The sequence below is a fragment of the Tupaia chinensis genome, unplaced genomic scaffold, assembly GCF_000334495.1.
Source record: "Tupaia chinensis unplaced genomic scaffold, TupChi_1.0 Scaffold000494_1, whole genome shotgun sequence".
Classification (NCBI taxonomy): Eukaryota; Metazoa; Chordata; class Mammalia; order Scandentia; family Tupaiidae; genus Tupaia; species Tupaia belangeri.
In genome coordinates, this window is record NW_006160006.1 from 3770888 (window position 1) to 3794517 (window position 23630).

Here is a 23630-nt window from a genome sequence, read left to right on the forward strand (position 1 = left end):
GCAGCAGCCACCCCAAAAGGATCTGGATTCCGGGTCTCTCATGGCCTCCTTTGAACTTCCAAGACTTGAAAACCCTCCTTATCTTTCTTTTTCTTTTCCCACTCCGGGAGATGCGGGTAGATGCATATGGTTGTCCAACTTGCTGTTCTCTTTCTGCTTTTTTCAGTTCTCCTCACCTAACCAATTCCCCACGTTAAATCCTTCTGTCAAAAATAGTAAATGGGGGCTCCATCTTTCCTGGACCGCGACTGACGCGCTGTAACCTGGCTTGTCAGGGAAGCTGCTCATTGACTTCTCGTTTTCTGGTGTGTCGGGGTACAGCCCTCCTTCACTCTCAGAAGTGTCCTAATCGATGAATAAATTATATTATTATGATTAAAAACAAAGAGCAGTAGAGCAGCATCTCGGCCTACGTGTAAAAGTAAGGTACGTCGCCTAGGGTGGTGTATTTAAACTGACCGGGCGACGCTTTCCACCGGCGCGACAGCTCCCAGTTTTTGATCTGGTTGTCTGATCACCACTGACCCACGTGTACTGCGGTGTGCTGCCACTGAGAAAGGTCATGGATCTGGGCAGCCTTAGGGCCAGAGGTGACAGGAATTTTAAGAAGTGTTCTGAGGAAGAGGAAAAAACGTGGTTGACAAAGATGAACTGAAGAGTTTTTCTCAAAAAGGACTAAGTCAGTCTGATCACTGTAACACCAAAATCATTGTAGCCAAAAAGAATAACTATTAGTATAATAAATATGATCATTTTAATGTACATACAACTATGGATAATAATTAGTAACTACTGTTCTTTTTTTTCTCTTTATGGGCACTAGTTAAGTGCTTTATATATTATAATTTAACAATGACAATCATTCTGTAAGGTAGGCATTATTATCATTATTACGTCCATTTAATATCTCATGAAATACTCAGAGGGATAAGAAAATTGTTTGTATGTAAACCAGAAAGGGGTGATACTAGTAGCCTAATTTCATGACTTCTGTTCTATAGTTTTAGTGTCAATATAGCTAGATACAGAAGAAATAAAACTACAATGCAAATCAGGTTAGAGTAATATTCCACTTAACCTCTGTTAAAAAATACTTGGATTGTGGAGCCAACAGGTGGTATGGTGGTTACAGGGCTGGGCTCCCACATGGCTGACTGTGGTTCGGGTCCTGGACCTAGTGCCTTGCTTTCTCACTTTCTCCTACTCTCTTTTTCTCTTTGGTGAACACATGTGCCTTATGGCAAACAAACAAACAAACAAACAAACAAACAAAGGAAAGAAAAAAGAAAGGAAGGAAGGAAGGAAGGAAGGAAGGGAAGGGAGGAAGGAAGGAAGGAAGGAAGGAAGGAAGGAAGGAAGAAAGAAAGAAACAAAGAAAGAAAGAAAGAAAGAAAGAAAGAAAGAAAGAAAGAAAGAAAGAAAGAAAGAAAGAAAGGGCAGACCAAAAAAAGAAGACAGGATAGATAATTTTAAAATATTTGGATTATTCTTTTTCATAATTATGAGAAAAAGTTTCCTGTTATGAGAGTTTCATGGAGTATATTACCTTAGACTGTCTAAAATAAGCTATCTGGGATTTGGGTTCCTGGGTCCTAACCCTATCAGTAAATGGGGTTCAGAAACCTACATTTTAATTATAATTTCCAGTAGTTATTTTTTACATTAAACTCGAGTCCAACTGTTTTGTGGGTTTGGGAATATTAAGAGTGCAGGAAGTATTTACCAGACACACTGTATTGGTTTGCTAAAGCTGCGGAACAAACACCACCCTGGTGACTTACACAACAGCAGCTTATTTCTTGCAGTTCAGTAAGCTAGGAACTACTCGGGATCGTGGTGGCTGCAGGGCTGTGTGGTTCCGAGGCCTCTCTCCTGGTCTGGCAGACAGCTCCTCTCTCTGCCCTCGCTTTGACGTCCCACTGTGCCTGTGTTATCTGTGGCCCAGTTTCTTCTTACAAGGACACAGGTCATAGTGGGCCAGGCCCATCCTAACGACCTCATTTTAACTTAATTATCTCTCCATTTTCCCTGGGTTCTCATGTTGCCACGTTCTGAGGTACTGGGGGTTAGGACTTCAACTTGCGAGTTTGGAGGGACACAGGTCGCCCTATGACACTTGCTGACCTTGTGCTGCGGTTCATTCAGCATAACTCAGGTTACAGCTGACGGGCCGGGATAATTTTTATTAGAGACTATTCCAGTTTGGTCACCAAATCTGTCATCTCCGTAGTCAGAGGTTCAGAGCTCTGAAATGAAGCCCAGATAGCTCTCTTAGTTTTATCCTTTCACTCTTGGTATCTTCAGCACAATCACTATGGAATGAAAAATGACAACAGCGAAACTTCAAAAGCTATATGGAGTCAGTAATATATTTTAATTGTATTACAGTTGGAAATTTAAAACTCACTGAGAGAACATGAAACAGTTCAAGTGCTGACAATAGCTTTTACTGCTCTGCGCACATGCAATTTTTCTTGATTTTTACTTTACAAATTACTTTTTAATATTCTGTCTTTATAAATGTTGATATGTAAATTAAATCAGAATTTCAATGGTTTTGTTCAAAGACTTCTGCAAGCCTGACTGAAATACCATGTCTACCCAAAATTTCCCATCAAAAAGAATGTAGCAACTCACCTTTCTGAGATCGTGGTACTGTGCTTGAGGTTCCCTCGAGTCAATTAAATTCTTCCTATCTTTGTTTCCGCACCTATGAAGTGCAAGCTATAGTACCAGCTGCTGCAGCATCGTGCCCACCGCAGACAGTCAATGCTGCCCAGAGCCCTCTGCCACGTGTCTCACTTGCTTTCGTATCAGTGAGCTCACGGGCTCTCCTCCAGCACCCGTCACATTGCTGCATCCGACATTTTTGTTTTTTGTTAGCTCCTGGGAGGTTCACATCTCGAGGCAAAGGTACTAGGTTGGTGTGGTGCTTTTTATTCCTTGCACCCAGTAAACTGGGCAGCATGTAAACAACACCCAGTACATTTTTGTGTGGTGGTGTTTGGGACGGCACGGCACTCTGGGAGGCTGGCCCAACCGGGAAGGATCTGGATTCAGGACTGCAGACCTTCCTGCACTGGGTATGCATAGGCCCCTGGTCCAGGGTGGTTGAGGCTGGCGTGAGTCCCATCTCAAGGTCCTGTTGGGGGTGCAGTTCTCTGTTTCCCCTCTCTCTCTTTCTCTCTCTCTGTCTCTAGTTCATAGAAGGAATACATCTTTAAAATATTTATGGAGAAAAATAGTGAACCAATGAGAAATGGATGAATGACTTTCTCTACTGTAAAGAATTACATAAAAGAATTAGTAAACAAGACCCTCAGGGGCTTGATCACCTAATCGAGACTCTTCTAACATGAGTAGACTCTACACACTCCATTTAAACATGAAATGCCTGATTCAGAAATGAGCAACCATAAAAAGAAAGAGAACGGCATGGAAGAGAAAGAAAATGAACAACTTTCATTCCTCATTTGTCGTATCTCATTTGACAGAGGGAAACAGTTTTTAACCTTGGTGTTGTCTAAAAGCTCTTTGCTCCTATGTCTCTGCTTGCCTGGGTGCACGTGTTCAATCGTGGAGCAGAATGCTAATCTACCAACCAGCTTGGTCTCCTCTTTCATCTTAGGGTACTTACAAAGTAGATATTTGTACCCTTACTCCAGGAAACATGTTAGTCTTTACCAAGAGTCCATAGGCATTCTTCTAGCTTGCTTGGGGCAATTTCTATAGTGTTTGTTTTCACTTTGAACATAATTCACTCCAAATGACTGCAGACTAAGATGCCAACCTGTTTCAAGGAAAGTGATTTCTTGACTTCCTTAGGATCATTTAAAATGAAGTTTTAGAATTATGAAATCATACATTAAAATCCCCCATTTGCTTTGAAGATATAAAGGAGGCACCTCTAGACTTGAAATTTGCAGGACCTCATTGGCACAAAACAAGCTTTCTCCCACCTTTTTTAAAGTATGTGTTTGTTGGCTGAATATGATATGCAAATCAGCACGCTAAAGTTTTACTCTCAGCGAGTGTAACTTTTTGCCAGCTCTTTAGAAGGTGATCCCAACAGTGTACTTAAAATTGAAATTCCTTCCAGCTGTACCCATAGGGCTGGATCAGAAATAAATTGATTCGCAGAGATTGCTGTTGTGTGATGGGTGCCCTAAAAAGTGCCTCCCTTGGAAAGTTCATTGCCATGCTCACAGGATGAACAGGTGGCTAGCGAAGGTTCTCCCTCACCGGTGGACCCATGCTGTTACTGTGGAGGTGGGCTCCTGAGAGGACAGCCCGGTTCCCTCGTGGTCTGTGCTCAGTGCCTTCTGCCTTTGTGCCTTGGGATGGAACCCTTGCCTGATGCCAGCCCCACACACTGGACTTCCGGCCCCCAGAACTGTGAGCTGAGCAGAAATTCACACTCTCGGTACACGGGTTCTATGAGAGCAGACTGGGAGGTAAGGAGTAGCTTAGGAAATAAAGTTTAAACAAGTGCACATCCCATCGCCTCATTTCTCCTCCAATTTTGTCACGACCATTAATGAACTCGGGACCATGGGAAAGCGAGGAGCAGAGGACTGAGCGAGCGCTCGGACCTGGCGTGCAGGGTGCCTGGCCGCCCTCCAGCCTGGGTCCCCACTGGCATGCCCTTGGTCAGGTTCCTCCTCTCTCTCTCCTTTCCTTATCTGCAATATGTACACCCACCTCAAAAAGATGTATGTTTGTAAGGTCACTAGAGAAATTCTTGGCATAACACATACTTTGTTAAGTCAAATAAGCAAAGTCTAGAAGGAAATTAAGTAATTAAAAGAGAAAGCCAGGCAAGCCCACGGCGTGGTAATGAAGGGGCCTGGAACCCACAGGGCTGATGGCATGGATGAAGTCCTGGACCTGGTGCCCATGAGGTCCCAGCTTGCAGAGGACAGCACGCATGCTTCTGTCCCAAAGGAGGAGCGAGCCTCGAAGGGACTGTGGAAGACCGCTCCCCTACTTCTCTCTCCCTCCTCTCTCTCCCATGCATGCACACACCCTCTTGCAAAATCGAAAAGTAACCATCATGAAGGAAAATCACCCACAGTCCCAGCACTGATGTGGCCCGTGTGTGACTCCGTGCTTTCTTGTCGTCGTTTGACTTCTACGAGACATCCGTGCCCGGGAACCCGCATCGGGTGCTGCGTTTCTGTACATGGCTGCCTCTTCTCTTCAGCTCATGCAGGCTCTCTGCTCCTCAAGCTTGTTCTTCCATTGCCCCGTGTCCCGAGTCGTCAGCCTTGAATGCTCGACTCTCAGGTACTGACTTCTCGGATGCCTCTGCAAAAGAGGGTGGTGGCTTCTCCCACCTCTGAAATGGTAAAGCGCGCGGTTGGTCCACAGCACTCAGCACTCACTCGCTGCTTTCCACTCGGTGCTGAGGATTCCTGACTAGGACACCTCACGTCCTCGAGGGAAAGTCTGCGGAAACGTGCAAGCCTTTCTCAACTCTCCGTGTCAAGCAGTTCTTTGCACGAAGATCAACACATACATCTTAACCAAAAAATGGCTGTTTTTAAAAGTCAGACACTCTAAGGATACTATTGACAGGACAAAATATTCATGATATAATGTTAAGTAATATAAAGCGCCGTAAACAGTACGGCTCAGGTGTTCTAAACAAAATATGTGTTTTTATCCATTTATTGCTTACCCATCTGTCCAATACAAAAATGCTAGCAGGAAACATCTTAGCTGTTGATGGCGTTTGCCTTAATTATAGGATATTTAAAATATAGGTGACTAAAATTTACTTTTGCTTTTTGATAAAACTTCTACAACCCTAGTGTTCTGACACTTCCTCAGTATGACTCTGTGAGTCCGGTGAGGGGCACGTGAGCCTGATGTAAATTTACTTTACAAAATGATTCTTTGAGGGTTTCTCTTATCTCCATGGCTTTCCTTAGGACAAAATTTTCGTATGGGGAACCAGCAGTTAGCGTAATGGCTATGTAGCTGGACTCCCACGTAGTCGACCGCGATTCGTGTCCTGGACCCGGTGGCTTAAAACTCACGCCGGGCGCGTGTGCGTGAGTGCCCAAGATCCCGAGAGGAGAATGGAGGAGAAGGGATTGCGGCGTGACCATCCCCTCTAGGAATATTTTTTTTGGGGGGGAGAGGTTTTCGCTATAGGGCGCGTGTGCTCGCCAGTCAGACAGAGAGAGACATAGAGACGGAAAGCGAGAAATCACCCCCCAGAGGGGATGGTCACGCCGCAATCCCTTCTCCTCCATTCTCCTCTCGGGATCTTGGGCATGCATGCACACGTGCCAGGCGTGAGTTTTCAGGCACCAGGTCCGGGACGCGAACTGCGGTCGACTACGTGGGAGTCCAGCGACATAGCCATTACACTAACTGCTGGTTCCCAAAATTTTTGTATGATTTTTAATTAAAAATTTGATGATGAAAAATGCATTTGATTTATTATATAGCTATTGAAAGAAACAATCCCATAGTGTAAAAAAAAAAAAAAAGGCAACAAGTGTGTTGTTTGCTTAATGAGGAATATCTGTGCAGTGTGCCATTTGGCATTTAAGGGGAAATTAATTGCTCTTGGAGAACTCGCTCTGTGTAGCTGAAGAATCAGTCTAATGCAGTTATGAAAGCGCATTAGAGAGGCACATTTGAAATTCAAATGATTTAAAACCACACATCACTAGTTCAACACCTAAGCCATCAGATTGTCCACGGAATTGCACATCGCGATAGCTGTACTGAGGAACAGGTGGGTGACTCTGTGTCCCACTGTCTGTCTGCTGTGGGAAGTCAGACTGGAGGGCTATTTTGACCAAGTGCGAAGGCCTGTGTGACTCACTGTTCAACAGGCAAAAGGACGCATTTTCTGTTTAGCACGTACAGTGGGTGTAAAGGGAAAAACCCAGTGGTGGCCTTTTCTTGGGACAACTTACACTCCCTGGCCAGCCACCATGTCACTTGGTGCTAAGACACTACTGCAAAGGTAGGGGCCTCCCAGGAGCCTGGTTCAGTTCCCAGTCCAATTTCAAAGTTGTGCTTGGTGACAGACGTCTCTAATCCCAGTGATGTGAGCTCGAGGCTAGCCTGGGCAACATGGTGAGATGCCACCTTAAAAGAAAAAATGAGGACCAGCAGATGACGTAATTGGTACATCGCTGGACTCCCACGTAGTAGACCGCAGTTCAAGTCCCAGACCCAGCAGCTTAAAACTCGTGCAGGGTGCATGTACGTGTGTGCCCAAAATCCTGAGAGGAGAATGGAAGAGAAGGGATTGCATTGTGTCCATCCTCCACGGGGGGTGATTTCTCACTTTCTGTCTCTCTGTCTCTCTCTCTGTCTCTGGTTAGTACACATGCCCTATAGCAACAACAAAAAAAATCTCTCTAAAAGAAAAGAATGCTCAGTATGGGCCATGTCTTCAGGCCTACCTGGGAGACGGAGGTCAGAGGACTATGACAGCAAGACCCTGTCTTTAGAAAACGAGAGGAGAAATGTACCTTAATACATTTTCAGAGTTTCTGAGACTGTTCCCCAGTTTTTGTTTGTTTCGTGCGGGGAGGTTAAGTCGGCTTTATTGGCACGGGCAGGCTCAGTCCTTCTTGGCAGCAGCTTTGCGCATGGCGGCCTGCACGTTGCTCAGCTCCTGGCGCATCCTCTTGGCGCAGACGTGCGTCCCCACCCGCTTCTTGATGAACTTGAGCGCGTGTGCCCTGGGACACCTTGAGCAGCTCCATGGCGCGCCGCTTGTCGGGGGGAAGCCTCACACCTCCCGGATCCTGTCACACCAACTTGGCGTGCTTGGTGAGGCGCCCGCGGCGGTGGCAGTGCCTGGCTTGCTCACGTTCTTGGTCACTTTGAGGCCCTTGTTGTGGCCCAAGGCCATGGGGTATCGCAGAGCCATGGCTGTGGCTCTCCAATGACTACTGAGGCGGAAGCCCCAGTTTTCATATATAGTAACTAATTGAAGATTTATACATTTTATTTTCTGAATTGTTGCCAGTTTGGCTACAATGTTTCAGTTGAGTATTTTTACTTTTTATGAGTTTGTTTGATTATACTCCTGAAGAGTCTGTTATGGGGACCAGCAGATGGTGTAATGGTTATATCGCTGGCCTTTCACATAGTGGACCACAGTTCATGTCCTGGACCCAGAGACTTGAAAACCACGCCAGGTACATTTACATGCATGCCCAAAATCCTGAGAGGAGAATGGAAAGGAAAGGGGTGCGGTGTGGTTCTCCAGCTGCAGGGTGGTTTCCCACTCTCTGCTTCTCTGTCTCTGTCTTTCTCCAGTGAGTGCATATGCCCTATAGCAAAAATCTCCCTAAAAAAAGAGAGAGTCTGTTAAGTCCTGGGAATTTATTTCTATAACATGGAGACCTGATTGTCTACTATTTTTAGTAAGAAGATTCAATAACTGATTTCACTTGACATGTCCCCAAATTTTAATTAAAATATAAAATTATAGCAAAAATGGGTCTCAGCTCCTGGCCCTCAAAACACAGGCATGTAGGTCGAGCTTGGAGGCCACAGACACAGAACACACAGAGATCATAGTGCACGGAACCTCCAGGGACCACAGAGAGGGTGGCCCCGGAACCCTGCACACAGGCCTGGGAGCCTGGCCCCAGAACAAGGCGAAGGCTTGCGGGACACTTCCTCATCCTTGAGGAATCTGCAGCACCCAGAGTGAGTAGAGCAGAGACGGGGTGCAGACGACTAAGAGGAGACACGTCCCTGGAGGTGGCAGGAACAGGCAAAACTGACGGGAAACGGACCAAGGAACCAGTGTCAGGATGGCGGTACCAAGCCTGGCATCTCGGGCCAACCAGAGCGTTCTTGTATAATTAATTCTTGCAAGAAGATGAACAAAGTCATGAGTTATCTTAGGACCTGCCCTGAACTGTGCTAAGTCCCGGCCTCTGGCTGGGATAGAACGTTTCTGGTAGAAAAACCAAAGTGGATCTCACCTCCTCACATCATGTCTAATTACACCATCTACCATTTCCCGAATGATCAGGGAGCCAGAGAGTTTCTGTCTTTATTAACTCAAATCCTTCATGGGTTGGCTTATGTGTGGTTATCTCATTTTCACATAATCCTTCTAATAATCTTTCTGAAAAGTCCGTGAAATATTGCTCATTATTCTCGCTTTCATGCAGATAAATGTGATCAGGAAGATTTCCTTACATACCGAGATCATCCACTAGCGAGGAGGAGGGGCGGACTCGGTGAGGTGGTGTTCTTGGCACTCCCCGAGTAACGAATGTTCTGCTCTGGAGGTTGCTGGGCCTAGTGGCATCTAGATGACAGAAAAGGGAAGTCCTTTAAAACATGTTTTGGAATTTTTTGAAAATTAAGTCACCCTATTTACTTCTGGTTATAAATAATGTATTTTCACAACACAAAAATGGCAGAAATAAAATAGAGAAGCACACATAACCTCTACAATTCAAGCGTAGTCGTGTGTATATCTTACTCAATTATGTAGGTAAAATATTGATCTGTTGTTACTTGGTAATTTTCCATACATTTCAAGAGTTTCACATTTTATTTTTATTTTTAGATTATTTAGATTACTTGTATCCATTTTTTGTTAGTAATTTTTCCTTATGAAAACAATTACCCTCACTCTCCTTAAAAGACCTTTTGTTCCTCTCAGCAATTCTGACCCACCCGACATCTTTCTCTGATATTTTCACAACAGATTTCTTTTTTTCAGTTGCTATGGGGCACATGAGGATCACCCCCTGGGGGGATGGCCATGACCCCACTCCTTCTCTTCCATTCTCCTCTCAGAATTTTGGGCACATATGCACATGCACCTGACACAATTTTTAAGCCCCCAGTCTGGACTTGAACCACAGAGTCAGCTACGTGGGATCCAGCTGCCTTAACCTCCACACCACCTACTAGCCTCCACAACAGATTTTAAGCAAACAAAAAATGCTTTAACTTTTGCTCTTGAAATGAAATTCAACTCATAGCAGCATTGTTAGTCAGTGGAACCTCTCTGGAATCCTTTCCCACAATCTTAAGAAATCGATATTGTGTGGGGTCAGCAGGTGACGTGGAGATTAAGGTGCTGGATCCCACATGGCCAACTAGACGGTTAGAGTCCCAGACCTGGCAGCTTGAAGATTACCCTGGCGCATGTGTGCGTGCTCAAAATCCCAAGAGGAGAGTGGAGAAGAAGGGATTGCAACATGGCCAGCCCCCCGGGAAGTGAATTCTCACTTTCCCGCCTTCTCTCTCCCTCTCTCTGGTGAGCACACATGCCCTATAGCAAAAATAAAAAGAAATCAATATTGTGTTACCGATCACATGCCAACACTGTTACTTAAGTAAAAGAAAAAAAAGTCTTTGCTTTACAATGTTTATGACCTTGCCAGAGTCTCTCTCCCTCTAAGAGAAACCATAAATAAATAAATAAATAAATAAATAAATAAATCAAGCTTATGTCAGAAACAACTTAAAGTCTCATGAGTTTATCCCATTAAGGAAAAGTCTATCTGTTATATTAAGTTCAAACCCTTAGAACCATCCATTGTAACTTCCACACTGATGAGAAAACAAATACAATTAAAAAAAAAAATCTTGGAACCAGCAGATGGCGTAATGGTTATGTAGTTGGACTCCGATGTAGTCAACTGCAGTTCAAGTCCCAGACCCGGCAGCTTAAAACTCACTCCGAGTGCATGTGCATGTGTGCCCAAAATCCTGAAAGGAGAATGGAGGAGAGGGGATTGTAGTGTAGCCATCCCCCCGAGGGGTGATGTCTTGCTTTCTAGCTCACTGGCTCTCCAGCAAGCACATGCACCCTATAGAAAAAATCTCTCTCTCTAAAAAAAAAAAAAAAAAAAAAAAAAAAAATCTTGCCAGAGGGTATGTGCATTCACCAGAGAGAAAGTAAGAGAGAGAGGAAAAGAGAGAGCACCCCCCTGGATGCAGTGTTGGACTCTGTTGGGAATGTTGTCTCTCTCCCTCTCTCTTGCCCTCCCATTCATGGAAGATATAAGAAAAATTATGCATGGATTTCAAAAAAGTATTTTTTTTAATAAAAAGAGTCCCATTTTCGACAAATATTTTGAAGTCTCCTCACAGTCATATTTTGTAAATATTTGACATTTTTATTGTACTTGTCAGACTGTTGTTTATTAATTCCCCCATTCAAAAAATTAGCCTTCTGGTGTATTTATCAGTTTGACTTTTTTTTAAAACCAATTAAAATACTTGTTTCTCTTATAAATTTGTTCATTTTTCTTTCATTTTCTTTCATCTTTTTTCCTCATATCTTCTTTAGAGTTGTTTCTAGTTTCTTAAAATGAATAATTTATTGATATTCATTCTTATATATCTAAAAAAGAAAAACTTTTAAAAAAATTTTGCCAGAGGGCACGTGCACTTGCCAGAGAGAGACAGCGAGACAGAGAGGGTGGGGCAGTGAGCATTGCCAGTGGGCACGACCAGTCCATGACCCTCCTGCATTTTGCTGTCCTGCTGGGATCTGGACCAAGCATGCACCTGTGTCCAACGTGTCTCCCAAGCTCCTGGTCTTGGACTTGAACCAGGCTATTGGCCACAAGGGATCTGGCTCTCTTGACAACTAGACCATGGGGCCAGCTCCAAAATGAAAAACTATTAAGATAAAATTTCCCGTGTATATAGTTTGATAACTTCTCCTAAGTTTTATTTGTAATGTTTTCAAATCATAATTTTTTAAACTATTTTTATTTCTTTTTTGATCAACATTTTTTAAAAAGAAAAGCTCTTTTAAATGTAATACATACACTTCCATTTTCATTCTATTGTATGAATACATTATACTAGCATTATTTCTGATTTGGGAGTATTTCCAGGCACTCTTAATGACTTAATAGCTGAGGCATTTTTATAAATATCTGACATGTGGTTGAAATAGTCTTTCTATAAGATACAAAGCTCAATTTTCTTTCTTAACCTAATCTTTTTAAGGTTTATTTATTTCTTCTAAGAGAGAAACAGAGACAAAGAGATCGGACTCCCAAGTGGGATCTCTTACACTGCAGTCTGTCCGGCCTCTGCCAGCCTGGACTGCAGGCTTGCATTCCCACGTGGACAGGGACCTGTGACGTCCCACGTGCGTCCACAGAGCTGTGCTACTGCTGATCTACCTCTGAGCCCTTGTTTAATCTTAATCATCACAATACTCATATACTCTTCTGGGTCTTTCTCACTGTTGAAAAAGAAGCACCACATTTTCATTTCTATTCCCTAATAATGATGTTTGGGTGAATATCTCCTTCCGTAACTGACCGTTCTATTTTGTGTACGCGTTGAACAGTAGGCAGGAAGAAGGCGGCCATTGGGTGAGTCTTTACAGGCATCGTCTTCACTCACACGTACTGTGTTCTTGAAAGATTTGTGACCGTCAAGCGATTCCCTTACCAGAGAGCTCGTGAGAGGGCAGACGGATGTGGAAAAGAGCATTTCCAAGTGGTGTCATGACTGTACTTACCATAGAGGAGTGACTGTCACTTCCATGAAATGGTATTTTACTGAGAAGAGAAAAAAGCAGTCTATACTTAAGGAATAGTTTAGATGATGTTTAGGAAACTGTAAAAAAGTCTTTCTCTCTTTCTTTCTTCCTTTCCTTTTAGTTTTGCTATAAGGCATACAGGATCATCAGAGAGAGTAGAGAAGGACAAAGAGAGAGAGAGAAAAGTGAGAAATCACTTCTTTCTCCATCCTCCTGTCAGGATTTTGGGTGCAGGCGCATGTGCACACACACACACACACACACACACACACCTGGTGTGATTTTTATAGCCATGAGGTCCAGGACTTGAACCAGCAGCCAGCCATGAGGGCTTCAGCTACTTTAACCCCTTGCCCTGTAAAAGTCATTTTTAAGTTAACTTTTTAATATATTTTGATAGTATTCGCTCCTAAATGGAAAGGAAAATTCTTCCACGCATATTGTAAATTACTTAAACCTTGAAAAATACCTGTCAAAAAAGGAACATTTATTTCTACAAATACACGAAGAATAAGTGAAAGAACAGCTCCGTCCCTGACACCCCCCAACCCCGTCTGCCTCTCAGCTGATGAATGAACAGGTAATTCAGGAGGGGAGCTGAGACTGTACTCAATTCACGTTTATTACTGCCCAAGGTAGCCATGGCTACTGCGCTCAGACCACAGTAACAATTCCAGTAAGTGACGGGAAGAAACATGGGAAGGGGGCCAGAGCACCAGTGCGGAGAAAGCAGCTGAGGTTGCTATTAGGGCACTCAGGGTGCCGCTAACAAGTATGGCCCCACAGGGTAAAACTCAGCCTCTCCTCAGTTCTCTTCTCTACCAAAACATGCGGGACTTGGACGTGCAAGTCAGCCTTAAACACGCCAGCATTTAGTGCAAGTCGTCAGTGAGGCCAGGGGAATTTCCTGACATTTCCCTTTAGCAATGGAAGCTTCCCCCTGTGTGAGGGGGAAATGGAAAAGAACAAGTCCTTGTGACAAGGGGGTTCTAGACAATCGAGGAGAGCGTTGAGAAAGGCTATTAACAGGTATAAAGTGGGGTCCCCGAGAAGACTTTTCTGAGTGACGTCTAATATTCAAGGTCAGCATGGCTTCACTGCAGACTCGAACAGAAGTAGATCCCTCTCTGAGGGCACAGAGAATCAAGAATTCTAATCACCACAAGTGGAGAACTGCAGCCCAGCAGTGGCGCACACTCTGCTCCGTTGGCTGGGGCCACGTGGGAGGCCTAGCTAGACTCCTGGTCCATTCCAAAGGCCAGTACAGTCACATGCACCTGTAATCCCAGCAGCTCAGGAGGCTGAGCAGGAGGGTCCCAGACTCAGGGCTGGCCCGGATAGCTCAGAGAGACCTGTGTAGAACGAGTGGGCTTGGTGATGCACACCCGTCATCCCAGCACGGAGGCCGAGAGAGGAAGACGGAGCTTCGAGCTCTCAATCGAATGCTGAACGTCTGTGCACATGTGTTCACCCAAACGCAGGAACACGAGGGAGTCTTAGCCTGGGATGCACTCTGGCTGATTAAATAGAATAAAATAAGAACAGCTGCATCATTTTTAACTTAAAGGCTTTCTCCTCTCCACATCTCAAACATCTCTTCGAATGCTATTTACCAACAGGTCGAGTCCCACAAAGAAAGCTCTCATTTGCCTGTGACCGCGACCGAGCGAGTTAACGTTAATAATGTGTTATTTATCCAGGAAACGCCTTTCTGTGCCTCATTTTAGTGAGTGACTGGCTTTATAGAAAGGCGTCTTTTGATTTACATCATTTTTCATGTTTGCCAGAGTAACTTTATTTCATGTGAAATTCCATTGCGACTTCCTAGACATATTCCTTCTCTGGAAGCATTCCATTTTGGTTTCCATGGTTTTAGACTGGAGTAAGGGTCACCAGACGATCATGAAGACACCCTCCTGGGCTGCGTGGCTGCGTGGCTGCGTGGCTGCGTGGCTGCGTGGCTGCGTGGCTGTTTTGTTCTGTTCTTCCTTGCTTGTTCCACTTTAACAAACGAGAAGGATGAATGGGAAATGTCTTCGTGATCAATGTGGATCATCACATATCTGCGTAGGAGCTAGAAAACAGCAATAATCAGGAAAACAGTAAAAACAGTCAGATCAGCCATGCCTAAATCCAATTTAAAAGCCAGCTCTCGTGGATTTCAAAGATAATTTCTTACATGCAAATGTCTTTTTCCACTCAGATTTGTCTTTGAAGCAGTCCCAAATGCTTCTTCCTTCCCCTCCCGTAGAGCTTACCTACACACTCTGCAAAATCTGTTCCAAAATTTCTGGCTCGTCAGGGGTACTCATGAACCACTTTTGTTCTTCCAGTCATTGTCCCAACGAAAAGATGGCATTCAGACGGCATTCAGACGGCATTCAGACGGCTTTCAGACGGCATTCAGACGGCTTTCAGACGGCTTTCCGCCTGCCAATGTGCATTCTCCCTTCTCCTAAAAGAAGAGAGGCTCAAGATTTAGCCAGACACGTGATTGCCTAAACTAATGGCTGCATTGTCGAGCCCCTCCCGTGGCCAGAAGGTGCGGATGGTGCCTAAATTCTGCCTGTGGCCCTAGTGAGCAGAGCTGGCCCTGCTGGGAGGAGGCCCTCCTTTCTGTCCACTCATTCTTCCTGCTGGCTGAATGAGGAAGGGAAGGCTGGAGCCCAGACGTGCAGGGAGCGCGCACTCCCAAGGACCTCAAGGCGCTGATACACCAGCTCCAGGCTAAGGATGCTGGTTTCCCCTTGAGAGAAGAGATACCTGTCTTGATGAAACCACCTTGCATTAGTTCACTAGTATAAAAAGCGACCTCAGACCAGGTGACTGAAACAAAGGAAATGTGTGTTTTCAGTGTTCTGGAAGCTACAAGTCCCAGGGGAAGGTGTGGGAGGGCGCTTGCTCCTGAGGCCTCACTCCCTGGGTCACAGAGGGCTGTTTTTTGTCTTCACGTGGTTTCTTCCCTGCACGTGTCTACTTATCAGGACACCTGTCCTCATTGTCACCACTGGGTTAGAGCCCTCCCAAATGATCTTTCACTTTGATTGTCTTTGTAAAGCTGTGTCCCCAAATGCAGCCATGCCCTGGGGTACTGAGGTGAGGACTCATTGTGCAAATATGAAGTGACGAAGTTCAACCTATAACACATTCCCCCTTTTTTTTTTTTTTAAGTTTCTCTGTTTTTATTTTCATGAGAGAGAAAAACAGACATGCAGGGTCTTATCATGCCATGATCACCCCGACCAGCCAGGATCACAGGTGTGCAAGGGCACGCCCACTGTGGTCAAGTCCACCAGGATTGGAACTCAGAGCCCCCGTGTGAGCCTGGTGTTCTAGAGCGGGCGTCATAGAGACAGTACCGCAGAGACCACGGCCTGCCCTGCTGATGCTACAGCTCAGCTGCATGTTTTTTCACTTAGAGCCAACACTTTGTTTTTTAAGAGAGATTTTTGCTACAGGGCAGGGGCGGGGGGTTGGGGGGATGGCCAAGCTGCAATCCTTTCTCCTCTGTTCTCCTCTTGGGATCTTGGGCACACATACACATGCGCCTGGTGTGAATTTTAAGCTGCTGGGTCCGGGACTCGAATCATGGTTAACTACGTGTGAGTCCAGCTATATAACCATTGCGCCACCTGCTGGTCCTCAGCCAACACATCTCTAACTGCCACAATATTGGGGATGCTCGAATGCCATCATTACAGACAGAAGTTGGATTATTGGCTCACCCAGCTTACCACCTGGAGCTGCTCCTCCTCATACTCATGCAAGGCATTTTTCATTTAATTTTCTGTTAAGGACAACTTAGTACAAGTCACAAGTCTTGAGAATGCACACATAAATTTACCAGAGTTCCTATTGATTACTCAAACTACAATACCTCCTGTAAGAGAGCCTTTTCACCAGGCAATGTAAAGGACTGTGATTTGGGAAACTAAAACCTGACACACCCGAGGTGGCAGAGTACAGGCCCCGGTCACAGGGCATGGGCGGGCACAGGCCTTTGGGGAAATGCCGGATCTTTGGGTAGCTGATTTGTTGCCCTTGCATCAGGTGGGAAGCAACGGCCCGTGGGCACTATCCAGCCTTGTACTGTTTTCAGAAAATAGTTTTACTAGACCATATTGTTTCTGTGATGTCCGTGGCTATTTTTTGCAATAAAGCAACAAAGCTGAGTCTTTATGAAAGAGGACATACTGCTCACAGATTATGTATCCCCTGGCCCTTTCCAGAACTGTGGACCTGGACGTAGAAGCCATACACTATTTTAATCGGTAGCCACTGGTTTGCCCCTTTGATGTGCTCAGTTTACGTAAGTGGGCATACAAAATTTGCTATTCACAGAAGATCTGGATGAATTAATTTTAATATAAACTAATGACTTCTGTATTTCTTCACACGCTGAGTATTCAATCTTTACAGGTAAAATGTTTTGTTTTGCTCAGAAAATTGTAAGACAAATTCTTACCCAGGCTAAAAACCAGTGCTATCGTTGGGACTAATTAGATCATCTTATTTCCAGTGTAACCCGGTGAGAAAAAGAAATTTCTCTCAATGGACGGAATAGGCTAGCCAATGGAAGTCATCACTGTTTAGGGTGCTGGGTAACATGTCTCTCTGTCATTAGCATCGATACGAGCTAACCCTCAGATTTGTCTCTTACACACATTTATGCAAATAGTCTGATTGTATTCTAGTGCTTGATTGAAAAAGATCTCAGAAGTAGTTTGACCGGGTTTACCCATTTTTTCTTTTTTTGATATGAAATTTAAGTTTCTTAAATCCTCAGACTTTCCTGAGAGTTTAGTTAGTAGTATAATATATTGAATTATGAAATATAATCTCTTATTATTACACAGAAATCTGAATAAAACTTCTGAGAGCCACCAGATGAAAGACAATTTAGTGTTGTGCTATAAAGCATGCTCCTCCCAATGGACTATTGAACCCTAATTTTAACTATAGACATGGAGGGCCATCGGGTGGCGTGGTGGTTAAGGGTGCTGGACTCCCACATGGCCGACCACAGTTTAAGTCCCAAACCTGGCTGCTTGCTTTCTCACATTCTCTCTCTCTTTCTCTCTCTTTCTCTCCCTTTCTCTCTCCCTCTGTCCCTCCATGTTCAAATTAAAATAAATAAATAAAGTTAAATAAAATAGTTTTTAGAAAATTATAGACATGAACTCTTGCTCTGTCCTTTGAAAAGACTTTTTGGTAGTGCTTCATGGTAATTATATTACGAGTGTGGATTAACGATGATTGTACATATCATTCGTATTTACCACAGTAGGGTACGATTTATGGGCTTGCAGTGACAGCAATGTTTATGTTTATGCACAAGAAAGATGATGTGAAGCCTCTGAAATCAGAATCCTGGGGTGCAGTGAGAGTCTATTACCATTTCACATTCAAACGCTTACTGTCGCTATTGTTGCCGGTGGTCTTCCGTAGTAATCACTACCTGAATACAATTTAATTACATTATTCAGCAATTTAAATTAAATTAAGTTAATCCCAGATGGACTGTTTGAAGGATATTATACTGCAGTGTATCAATTAGCACTTATTAAACATAATTTTTAAGCCTGGAAGTCTTGTAAGAAACTATATTACTAAGAAAAAAATGTGATGTTAAAAAAGGAAAATAATAAAGTGTGTTATTGATTTTCTTCCCCTCATGTTATATTCTGGCAGGATGAGAAACTGCATTGATCCACTGGTTTTAGCTTCACTATTTTCCCTATAGACTATTACATCTTTATCAAGTCTGTGTTAATAAAACTATTTAAGGAAAAAGTATAGCTTTTATATCCATCAATTCTAATTCTACAAATATAAATTTAAAAACCTATAGAAGGATGCCCATCATAGATTATTTGAGATAAAGAAGACATCGTGTCTTCCTTGGGTCTGCACAGGGTTTTTATTCGATTGCTCAAATCCCTGCACTCTGATAATCCCATTGGCTCCCCCAGGAGATGCTACTGAGAAGGTCATTTATCATCCACATATCCAGGCTTGCTGATTTAGAGAATTATTGCATTAAGTGCACCTGACTAGAATCTAGACATGTCTGGAGAGAGATCCGATTTCAATTCTAGTAGGTGGAATAGTGGTGAGATGCTCACGGGGTTACCATTTAACGTTTATTTCTTACAGATATAGAGGCGCACTGGGCAGGTCTTACCATGCTGTGATCCTCACTCTGGCCTTCCAGATAGCCAGGGTCGTGCGTGTGGCCTGCGACCCAAACCTGGGCTGCCCAGTGGCTCAGAATCACACAGCAGCACTCTGCTGCCGGCACCGCCGTGGCTGGGCCACAGGGTTACATTCTGACTCTCAGCTTAGACTTCAGGGCTCACCCCAAACCCGCGAATCCAGCAGACCCAGTTTGGCTGACTTGCTGGGTAGTGGAGTCCACTGGCTTCTCTTTCCAAATTCTCATGGTTTGGGCCTTTGTGATTTAGCACACGGGACTCCATCTCCCCAGTCTTCCCACGTCTGATGTACATTTTAACTTAAAAAAATTTCAACAAAAACTGTTACCCTACAGGATATAACTATAGGTACCACAACTCATTTTACTCCACCATTTAATAAATTCAAAATGGGGACCCACAGACCACGGTTCGAGTCCTAGACCCAGCAACTTATAAGCTTACACCAGGCCTATATATATGCATGCCCAAGATCTCAAGAGGAAATGGAGGAGAAGAGATTGTGGCATGGCCATCCCCTGGGGTGGGGGGGAGGTGATTTCTCGCTTTCTGTCTCTCTGGCAAGTGCATTGAGAAAAGCAAGAACAATAAAAAAAAAAAAAAAAAAAAAAAAAAAAAAAAAAAAAAAAAAAAAAAAAAATTTCTCTAAAATAAATAAATAAATAACCTCAAAATGTTATTGATAGTTGTCCTCTCTGTAGGTACATTTTAGTCTAATGCACTCTGCTTTACCGTCTCGTAAGTTTCTAGCTCTGAAAATATACTCTAGCATAATCTCCCTCTCTTTTTTCCCTTCTTTCTCTGATGGCCTCACTAGAGTAGCTTTACCGTTCAACAAAGGTTTGCTTGCTCTAGACACATGGCTGATGTTGTTGACTGAGACCTGATATCCACAGCAAGGGGGATTTGCATTCTGATAGGGGAGAGGATTGTAGACTTCCATATTAGCCACCGATGAAAACCTTTCGTGTGAGCTGGATAGAAGCTGACTTTGAGCCCTCTTCATCTCGATGTTCCCGAACGATATTGCAGTGAGCCCTGCGAGGTGGGCTGCTCGTCTTCTCGTGTGCACCCCCGGTGGCACGGCCAGCCGGTAGCAGCAGTCGAGTTCTTAGAGTGCAGCGCGTTGTGTGTAGCCGACTGAGTTGAGATTGCTAGCAGGATTCAGTGGTATACTCCGACTCCAGCCTTCTGGTCCCTGATGTATTCTTAAACAACTTCTACTGGTTTGGGCAATCGTGGGTGAGCTCTGCACTAAAAACTCTCACAGGAACTTCCCGGGGTAGAAGCCAGGCTTTCTTAGTAACTGACATAGTGTGGTTTCATTTAGAGTCTGAATGGGAGAAAGGAATCCGCATGGACAGGGCGTGCTGACCAGATCAAACAAGTGATTACAGTGTCGGTCCATTCCAGCTGCTTGACTCACCTAAACTTGCGCCACTCATACTCCATCCTCATCTTATTTGATTGAAAATGCAATCTTAAGGTTATGATCTGAAAACTCTGCAAATGTGTGGCTGATTGGTTTAGGACGGAGTGTTTTACTGTGTCACGACTCGCCTACCTTGTTTAGATGGAAACATTAAGTGACAAGTGAGCCAAAGTGAGAGCGGCAGCGCCTCCTGACCCGTGTTCTCCATCAGCGTGTTCCTGGTCTCTGCGCTGTAACCTGACACTCCTGGAGCTCGCTCCTGACCCGTGTTCTCCATCAGCGTGTTCCTGGTCTCTGCGCTGTAACCTGACACTCCTGGAGCTCGCTCCTGACCCGTGTTCTCCATCAGCGTGTCCCTGTTCTCTGCGCTGTAACCTGTCACTCCTGGAGCTCGCTTGTGACCTGTGCATTCCCTGATTTTTCTTAGAACAAAACAAATGACGGAAACACATAACGCCATCATTTACTAACACATACAAAGTACGTATATTCTCAGTCTAGTTTATTAAGAAAGCTATAGAACAAAGATCTTGCGAAAGAAATATAGGATAAAAATCCTATAAGATAGAAATGAAAATAGATAAGAAATGCAGTTGAGCATAAAGTGTAACTCTGAGCTGAATGTCAGACAAGTATGGAAAAGGACCACTGTGTAATTCTTATTGTCCGACGATATGAAATGAGTAAGTTATTCAAGAAACGTTGGTGTTTCTGGCACCAAAGTCTAAAAAGGAATCTATCACATGGATCCAAAACCAAGAGTTAAACACCATAAATGATAATATGCAAATGAAGGTTTTATAAAAGATACAAAAAAAACTTCATAAAAATATTTTATGTATTGATTTTTTTGTTTTTTTAAGAGGGAGAATTTTGCTATAGGGTCCCTATGCTCACTAGAGAGACAGATAGAGAAAAAGCAAGAAATTACCCTCTGGGGGGATGGCCACACCTCAGTCCCTACTCCTCCATTCCCCTCCTGGGATTTTGAGTATACATGCACATGTGCCCAGTGTTAGTTTCAAGCCGCTGGGTCCAGGACTCGAACTTGGTCAGCCATGTGGGAATCCAGTTCCATCACGCCACCCATTGGCCCCTATATATTGATTTTCAATGAAAGCCAAAGCATATGCTTACATGAATAATGAATGAAAGTATTTTGGTTATGCAAGGTGTGTGTGTGTGTGTGTGCACGCGTGCACACACACACACATGCACTAGCTGGCAGCGAGATCAAGCCTTAGCTAAAAGGTGAAAGCATGTTCCCTAAATCATCTTCCTCAATGACCAGTCTTCTTGCCTAGTACTTTGGCAAGATCTAGAGCCACCAGTTCAGAGGTAAAGTCCCTCACCATACCTGATGTGTACACACTGTGCAAACCTGAGTTCCTGCTGTTAACGGCAGCCAGGGCTTGGGACCAGCAGCTGGCATAATGGCTATGTCGCTGGACTCCCAGGCAATCGACTGCGGTTCGAATCCCGGACCCCGTGGCTTAAACTCTTGCCAGGCACATGTGTGCGTGTGTCCAAGATCCTGAGAGGAGAATGGAGGAGAAGGGATTGCAGCGTGACCATCCCCCTTAGGGGGTGATTTCATGTTTTCTGTCTCTCTGTCTCTCTCTGTCTGGCTGGCAAAGGCATGTGCCCTATAGTAAAAACCTCTCCTAAATAAATAAATAAATAAATAAACAAACAAACAAATAAAGGCAGTGAGGGCTAGGCTGCAGGTAGATGGTGGTGAGGTTTCATGGGCATATGCTGGTCTCAGGCACAGCAAGTGTACAGCTCTGTGTATGTTGACAATAATACTAAAATTAATAAAAAAGATTTCAAAAAGGAACATATCATTTGAGTCCTAGGTATATAAGCCTTCCGCTTCTCTCTCCTGTGCCTCGTCTCCATTCCCATCACTCTCCCCCCCTCAAGCTGAGCATACTTTTTCCTTACTGAAATAACCCGGACGGGCTTGCTCATGTCTCCAGTTCTCCCTCAACACCTCATTTATTTCCTCACCTTCGGGCCCACCTGCGATGCTCAACTCTGTGAGTCGGAGTAGACAGGGGGAGACAAATCAAGATCAGTTATTGGCAAGAAAGTCTCTGTGGGAGAGGAGACACGCTGTAACTCTTCATCCTTCAACGCCTTTGACCCCGTCCGTCACTTGAGTGTTGCGGAGGTGAACATAATGACGCCGCTTTGTGGAGCCACTGCATACGTTTCAAACTTTACAGAGCACCCCCAGTTTAACATCCTCATATTCTTTTTAATCTCAGAGAAATGGAGTTAGTCTGAATTATTAAAATGTATGTGTTAACAGGGAGAACTATGGAAAACACTTTCGAACTGTCCTTGTAATTCAGAAGACCCGGATGTAAATCCACGATTTGGAGTTTTGTGTGGTCACTGGTTAAACTAGCTGTGAGCGAGATGCCCTGTCAGTAGAACAGGGCGTTCAGCCACATGGTTACCCCGAGACCGGGTGAACAAGGCAGGGGGCCGGGGATGGACCATCCTTCCTGAAGGGTCGCCTTAGAAGTCGGATGATCATCTTAGCCTGCCTGCACCTCCCACTTAGCATCATGCGATGCCCAGAGGCGAACCCACCGGGCTAGCTGCCCAATCGTGTTCGCAGTGTCCCCCTCGTCCCCATTGTCTTCAAGGGCTTGGGTAGGACATCATTCACAGTTCAGAACTGTCCGAGCCCCGGCTTTCTGAAGAGCCTCCTCCTCTAAATACTTTCTTTCCTCTCTTTCTGTGATGTAACTTAAAATCCTTGAAAATGTCTGCAACAGAAACTTGAGATTGAAGTTAAGCTCAAAGTTGGGATGGCCACGTTCTGTGAGAAATCAGTCTCGAAACTTTGGGTAAAGGGTCTGGAGAGCAGCCATTAAAGAGCAAGGCCACTCGCTCGAATTCAGGAGGGACCCCGGTAGCTCTGAGTGAATGTACATCCCGTGGACCAGTGAATATTTGTGGAATGCAATGGAAAATTATGGAAGGCTTGCCATGCAGAATAGTCTTATAACTTTCTTCACATTTTTGGTTCAAAATAAAGTATGCGACTATTCATTTTGCTTTAGTTTCTCAAATAGCATTAGAGATACCTGCTTTCACTAATGGGTAATTGTAACTCTTACAGTGTTAGTGTAAGGCGTTTAGAAATCATCATTCAAGGCATTTGACATATTTGTTCAGAAACATGAAACATTTTTAATATCTCTTAACTACAATAAAGAAAAAAGTATTGTGTAACATAACAGAAACAATGTTTTGCTTCGTGACAGAGGCAGTTTTAGTTATTGCTTTCTTTAAGCAGTGTGAAATACAATTCAGAATCGTAGGTAATTATCCAGTGAATACCTGCCCAGATCTGTTAACACCAGGGCTAAAGAACCGGAACGGGTGGATTTAAAATGATTTAAAAAGTGTGTACATACACACTCTTGCTCTACCTCCTTCTCCA

The 23630-nt window shown here is 44.2% G+C and overlaps 1 protein-coding gene and 1 pseudogene across 1 annotated transcript in view; one reads left to right on the forward strand and one right to left on the reverse strand.

Annotated features, from left to right (window-relative positions):
* The window catches only part of MARCHF1 (membrane associated ring-CH-type finger 1), a 641401-nt gene that overhangs the window by 318903 nt on the left and 298868 nt on the right, over positions 1-23630 (forward strand). The window lies entirely within an intron of this gene.
* On the reverse strand, positions 7592-7903 carry LOC114009237 (60S ribosomal protein L36 pseudogene; annotated as a pseudogene).